We start from the raw sequence: 6,000 nt of genomic DNA on the forward strand, positions 1-6,000 counted from the left end.
GAGCCAGTCCTAACCAACCTACTTCTCGCCCTGCAGCAGGGTGAGGCTGGCTCTGCTGTGGAGCACTGCCTTATCTTGCTGAGGGGCAGCAGCTCCCAGTTTCCCTGATACTTAGGATGGAAATGCAAAGGATCTTGCAAATCAGTTAGTCAAACCATGAGGCCCAGTTACAACGCTGTGTCGCCATCCAAAGACTAAAGATTTGCCAGCCTGGACATTCATCTGAGAGGCTTTTAGAACACCCCACCCTAGGTGTCTGAGGCTCTAGCTGTATTGTACATTAGGAGAAGAAAGTGGAAGGGGTCTCTTTAAATAGTTTGTACCTTCTAAGAACTAAGAAAGAGGGAGGATGGCCACTGCTGATAGGTTGTGTGGCTATGTGTGCATTCACAAATAGAGGAAAATGCTCCTAACCCCAGCTTCCCCTTTCTCGGTGAAGCGGTGTAAGCCCATTGTTTCCTTCCCCTGACAGGTGGCTTTACACACAGAGTTCCTAAGTTGGAAACAAGAAGGCCCCAAGATGTAAACTCACTCTGAGTCTTGACTATGCTGCTTAGAACCTGCAGCAACTTGGGCAAGCTGTTCACTTTGTCTTGCCAGGCTCTTCCTTGGTTGGGAGGAGAGGAGAAATCCTGGAAATGAAATAGCTAAGATGACTTACATCAATGTTCGTGTTCAAGATGGGGTGGTTGGTCTTTCCATAAACTGTGTACCTGGGACACAGAGGTGACCAGGACTCTAACCAGTCCTCAATGAGCTTAGATTCTGATGCTAACTTTAATACTTTAGATATGTGTATCTATGTATTATGCATTTGGTAAAGACCTCCATCTGTCAGGATGATGAATAGAATCCCTCAGAGTTTCTGTACACTCACCATCTCTATTTTGGATGGCCCCTGGCTGAACAGTATTCTCATAGTAAAACGAGAAAAGGCATGACATGACAGACCAGGAATTGTTCTAAACATGTGGGAAGCGGGGAGAGGCACCGGCAGGAGCAATTGGACTTCATCTGATGAATGTGGTTATTTCCTGATTTCATTCGAAGTGTACTTGGTTTGCCTGAGAATGGAATGTCTCTACACGGTGGAAAAAAATCATAGCATTTAGCTGTTTACACTCCGTTTCTGTATTTCCTAGACTCGTTGACAACATACACGAAGCACGTATTTCTAAACAGCAGAAGGACAGACAGCAAAAATCCGTCATGCACCCCTTTGGTGGCAGGCTCTGCCTAATGTGTACATTTTCTTACTCAATCTTCATACCAAGTATGATGGTTCACCTTCATTGATGGCTTCTCTGAATTCAGAATTGTCAGGTCTGGAAGAAACTCCTTTAACCACATCCTGGCAAATAGACATAGCCCAGTACTACCTCTGGGACTCAGGAAGCTAGTTCCCCCGTACAAAAAAGGAGTTCTTCTCCTTATGTGACATGGAAACTTAAGGGTTCTTTGGAAAGTCAGCTGGATGGTGTTTTGCTGGGGCAAATGGGAAGGAACATTTTGCCGAAGAAGACACAGGAGAGAGAATGTTCTGCTAAAGTGAGCACTTGAAAGGACGTGTGATGAAAGATCCTCTGCTAACAGCACACTTGTATTGGTCCATCTTACATTGCATAGTTGAGCTGCATTTGCTGGGGCTCCATAGAGAGAGAAGCACCAAAAAACTCCTGTTGTGCTGCAGTTTCTTTTGACTTCCACTCAGGCTGATTGGATGCACGTGATGAGGCTAGACCTGTGCTGAGGCAAGGCACATGGAGGACACGTGATGTTTGGAGGGTCTAAGTAGTACTCCACGGAGTGACAGAGACAGAGCTCGGCTTGCTGGTACAGCTAGCTGTGCAATGCTTGTGGGTCTCATGTCTTTGCTGATCTTTGCTTTCCTGAGAGAGGCACAGCTGAGAACTTCTCCTGGTGTTCCTCTTGGTCCCTCCTGCTGACTCAAGCCAAGTCAAGTTTGCTATCGAGACTCTACCAAACTGCACTGCTGGTGTATCTGTGAGATATCTGCGAGTGGATTGAGCTGCCGCTGCTGACCTGTGAACTGAGCTGCTGATTTCCAGACAACTCAGACAACGAGAGTTGTTCCAAAGAACCTTTCTAAACAGGTCCACTTCCTTATTCGTATTCTTTTTTTCTCCCCACTCCCTCTGGTGGGTGGTGGACCTTAAGGGAGGTTAAAGCATTTAAGAACTATCATTAAAAATAGGATTTGAAAAAAAAAATTAAAATTACACCTATCTCTAGCAAAAGTGACATTTAGCTCTTCCACTAACACACGCCTTTGGGTCCCATCAGCATATTGAGGTCCATGTTATGCCACAGGCTCCCCCAGTCGCTACTCACAAGCACTTCACAGACACCCGGCCCACAGGCTCGCCCACCCCCAGTGCCACGGGCTCCCTTCCTGCCTGGTCCCATTCCCATATAACCCTGGAGCTATTTCCTATCATTTCTCCATGTTTCTAGAAAGCCTCTGAAGCTATGCAGCCCGCAGCCAGGTCTGTGTTTCTTTATAGGGAGGTCCCATTGTATGAAACCCAGAGGCCTAAGCTGCATTGGAGATGCCAGGACTGTGGGACGCCTGTGAGGAAAAACTGCAGGTGTGGTGGGGTGGAACTGGCCGAAGAGAGGCTGAGCATGCCAGGGGTGACAGTGACAGTGCTATTGTCACACAGATGATTGTGCCACAAGCCTGTGACGCCGGACATGGTGTGCTACAGGGTTTTGGCGTTAGTCCTCCTAAGTTTTGGTCTTTCTTTGATCTGCTATTTCGAAGGCAAGAGAGCTTTTTTGTAGTTAGCAAGGGGAAAGGCCCACAGTGAAAATTATAAGCTTGCTACAAAAAATGTGATAACTAAGAGAGCCCATCTTTTTTTTTTTAACTAAAAGAGCTGATGATTTTATTTTCACATTTCACAATATAAGTGAAAACTGCACTTTTTTTTGTATTATTTCTCCCTCCAAAAATATTCAGTTAGGAAGGGACGTTTCCTTTCCATGCATCTAGTAAACACTCGGGCTCAGCATCAAGAGCTCCTGGTGGTACAGAACAAGAAATACAAAACCATCAAGAGCGTTTCTGCTCTTATCTGTCTGGCTGGGTCATGCCAGGCCGGGTGGGCACCATCATAGGACGGGCAAGAGGTCTCATCATGGGAGGCCCGGGCATCATGGGCATGTGGCCTCCTATGGGTGGTCTCATCCCAGGAGCTGGTCCCAAGGGCATCATTCCGGGCGGAGGGGGGGCATCATTGGCATCATGGGAGGGCCTCCCATGTGGGGCACAGGCATCATGCCAGGCTGAGGAGGGCCCGGGAGACTGGGGGGAGGTGGGATCATGGCCCCTGCAGGCGGAGGAGCAGAGAACGGAGCGGGAGGGATCTTCCCTTGTTGAAATGCAGCAGTTGTCTTGTCAATCAGGCTCTGGGCCTGCTCTTCCATCCATTTCTGGTAATAGTCTCTTTGTGTTTCCGACCACTGCAGTGTGTCTTCCTCACAGACGGAGAATTGTGGGTAAGATACGTGTCACAGTAGTCACAATAAAACCTGGGCATGATGCTCCACAAGCTGTTGGCTACCCCGGTAAGAGAGCCCATCTTAATAGCCAGCCAGACACTTGGAAGGTTAGCCAGGCCCAGTGGCAGGCAGAGTTAGGTTAGCTGCTGAGGTTTGCTCTTTTGATACATACTGTAAAGATGAATACTGGCTCCCAAGGCCTGGTTGCTCCCAGGAATGAGGGAATCTTCATGCACAATGTAGCCTTGCTCCTTAATCTAGAACTATTGGTTAAATAGAGATGTCAACAACTAATAGCTAGGCTGAAGAAACATAGGTGGGGTCTGGAGTTCCCGGGCTTGGGATCTGAGGTGACCACGAGAAGAGAGGAAGGTGGGGAGAGGAGAAGACACTATGGGGTACCATGGCTGTGAGGGCTAGCCAACTGGAGTTAGGAGCAGCCCAGATGGAACGTGGTAAATCATAACTCTGTGTTATTGATAGGAAAATTGATTTTGATAGCATCGAAGGTAGATATCTGGCCAGCTTTAGTACTGATAAAGGCTTATTGTAAATTAAAGGTTATGTTTGTCTTTTATCTGGAAATTGAATAACCAAAGGCGGGGTAGAAGCCTCTGACTGAGATTACATATTTTCTACAACAGTCAGCAGAAGAGATAAACAAAAGAGAGCTTCACTACCCCTCTACTAGAGTAAGTGTAGACGTGGGCATAGCCACGGTTGGACCAGCTGGGTTGTATATTTTGAGCTCACTGAGAAATAAAAATTAGCAGAATTTTATAGACTCCTTGAAATCAAGTTAAAACAAAACAAAAACAAAACAGAAGAAAAGGTCTTGTAGAATAGGTAATCTACATGAATGCACTGTGAGTTATTAAGTCCAAAGTCCCCAAAGGCAGCTCTACAAATATTTCTGAAAAAGATACGGAGCACAGACTTTATTACTACCAAAGCTACAGCCGGTGGCAGCTGTCAGTGTGCTGCTGCTGGTGGTGGTATGAATGGGTCAGGAGAAGCAAGCCCCAGTCCTCCAAGGTGCAGGAGACATTATCACTGTTTAGTGGCATCCTGTATAAGCAGACTTCAATCTGTTACTGGTTTCTATATTAGAAACTCCAATGGAAATATTTTTTTCATGGGGAAGCACATTCTGTATTTCATCTTTTTTTTTTTTTAAACGGTTGCATGCCCCCTAAAGGAATAATGGAAGTGTCTTATTCAAACTGTTCACTCCTGAAAACGAAAGTGCTCTAAAGAGGTGGGAAGAGCTTTTGTCTCCTGTTGGCACAAGACTTCTTTGTCTTCTTTTGTACGTGTTTCGCTGATAGGCAAGACAGTGCTTCAGTAGAAGTTAGAATTATAGCCTAAAATATCTACTCAAACACAGTACTTTGTCCCCATTTTGACTCACTTCCAGTTGTGCTTAATCGCTGGCAGGCACGTTACTCCTTTCTGCACCATGAAAGACATCTTTCGTCTCTTTGACCCTCTATTGCATTACCCTGGTGATATCTGTAGCCAGGAAAATGCTAGCATTTTCTCTAGCAGGGAGAGGAAGACATAAATATTTGATCTCAGATCAGCGATGTGTGTAATTGTTACTATAGAGAGAACCTTTGATTGCTGCCCAAATCTAAAGGTCTATTAAAATTTAATTTCTAGGTCTTCTCTTTTTTTGCTCTAAAAATCAGAGTATTTCATAGTGTGGAAATTAATTCTTCCTTCCCTGTCCCTGTACCACACTCCTCTGCATTTCATTGAGTGAAGAAATGCCAGTCGCTTAAAGATACGGGACTTAGGAATTAGAGAGCGATTCCTTCAAAGAATGCTGGTGACCTCAGGAAAGAACAACTAGGGGGGGATTGTGAATTGTCTTTTCTAGAAATCAGCATAAAAAACAGAATAGACTAACGTTTGTATAACGTTTGCTTATTAATATTGCTAGCATTTTTTTTAAATCCTAGAAAAGCAGTCTCAGGGCTGGAGATAAAGCTCAGCAGTTAAGAACACTTGTTGCTCTTACAGAGAGGACCTAGGTTCCATTTCCAGCATGCACGTGGCAGTTCACAACCATTTGTAACTCCAGTTCCAAGAGCGAATCTGGTGCCCTCTTCTGGCCGCCATGAGCATGGCATGCATGCTGTGCCCATGTATACACGCAAGCAAAACACTCATAAGCATACTATAAAACAAGTCTAAAAAAATAAAGCACCATGGGAAAATTATAGGAATGTCTTTAAAAAAATAACTTGACAGGAAATCAGTTTATTAGCTCAACTTCAAAATTTTTTCTAAAGGAATGAACTGAATCTGGAAAACTGTAAGTTTCATAGCAATTAGATATCTAGCCAAAAAAAAAAAAAAAAAAGAAAATCTAAAGCAATAGAAGTATAATATCCGAGGTTTTCCCTTTTCATACTCACAATTGTAAGTGGGATTTGGCTATTGGCCATCTCATTGCATTCTATCCAGATG

The 6,000-nt window shown here is 44.7% G+C and overlaps 1 pseudogene; it reads right to left on the reverse strand.

The window, feature by feature from the left end:
• Positions 1 to 3,094: 3,094 nt before the first annotated feature.
• Positions 3,095 to 3,563, reverse strand: LOC110311094 (U1 small nuclear ribonucleoprotein C pseudogene; annotated as a pseudogene).
• Between the last annotated feature and the right edge of the window lie 2,437 nt (positions 3,564 to 6,000).

The sequence above is a fragment of the Mus caroli genome, unplaced genomic scaffold (genome assembly GCF_978045245.1).
Source record: "Mus caroli unplaced genomic scaffold, Mus_caroli_1 scaffold_16, whole genome shotgun sequence".
In the NCBI taxonomy this organism is placed as follows: domain Eukaryota; kingdom Metazoa; phylum Chordata; class Mammalia; order Rodentia; family Muridae; genus Mus; species Mus caroli.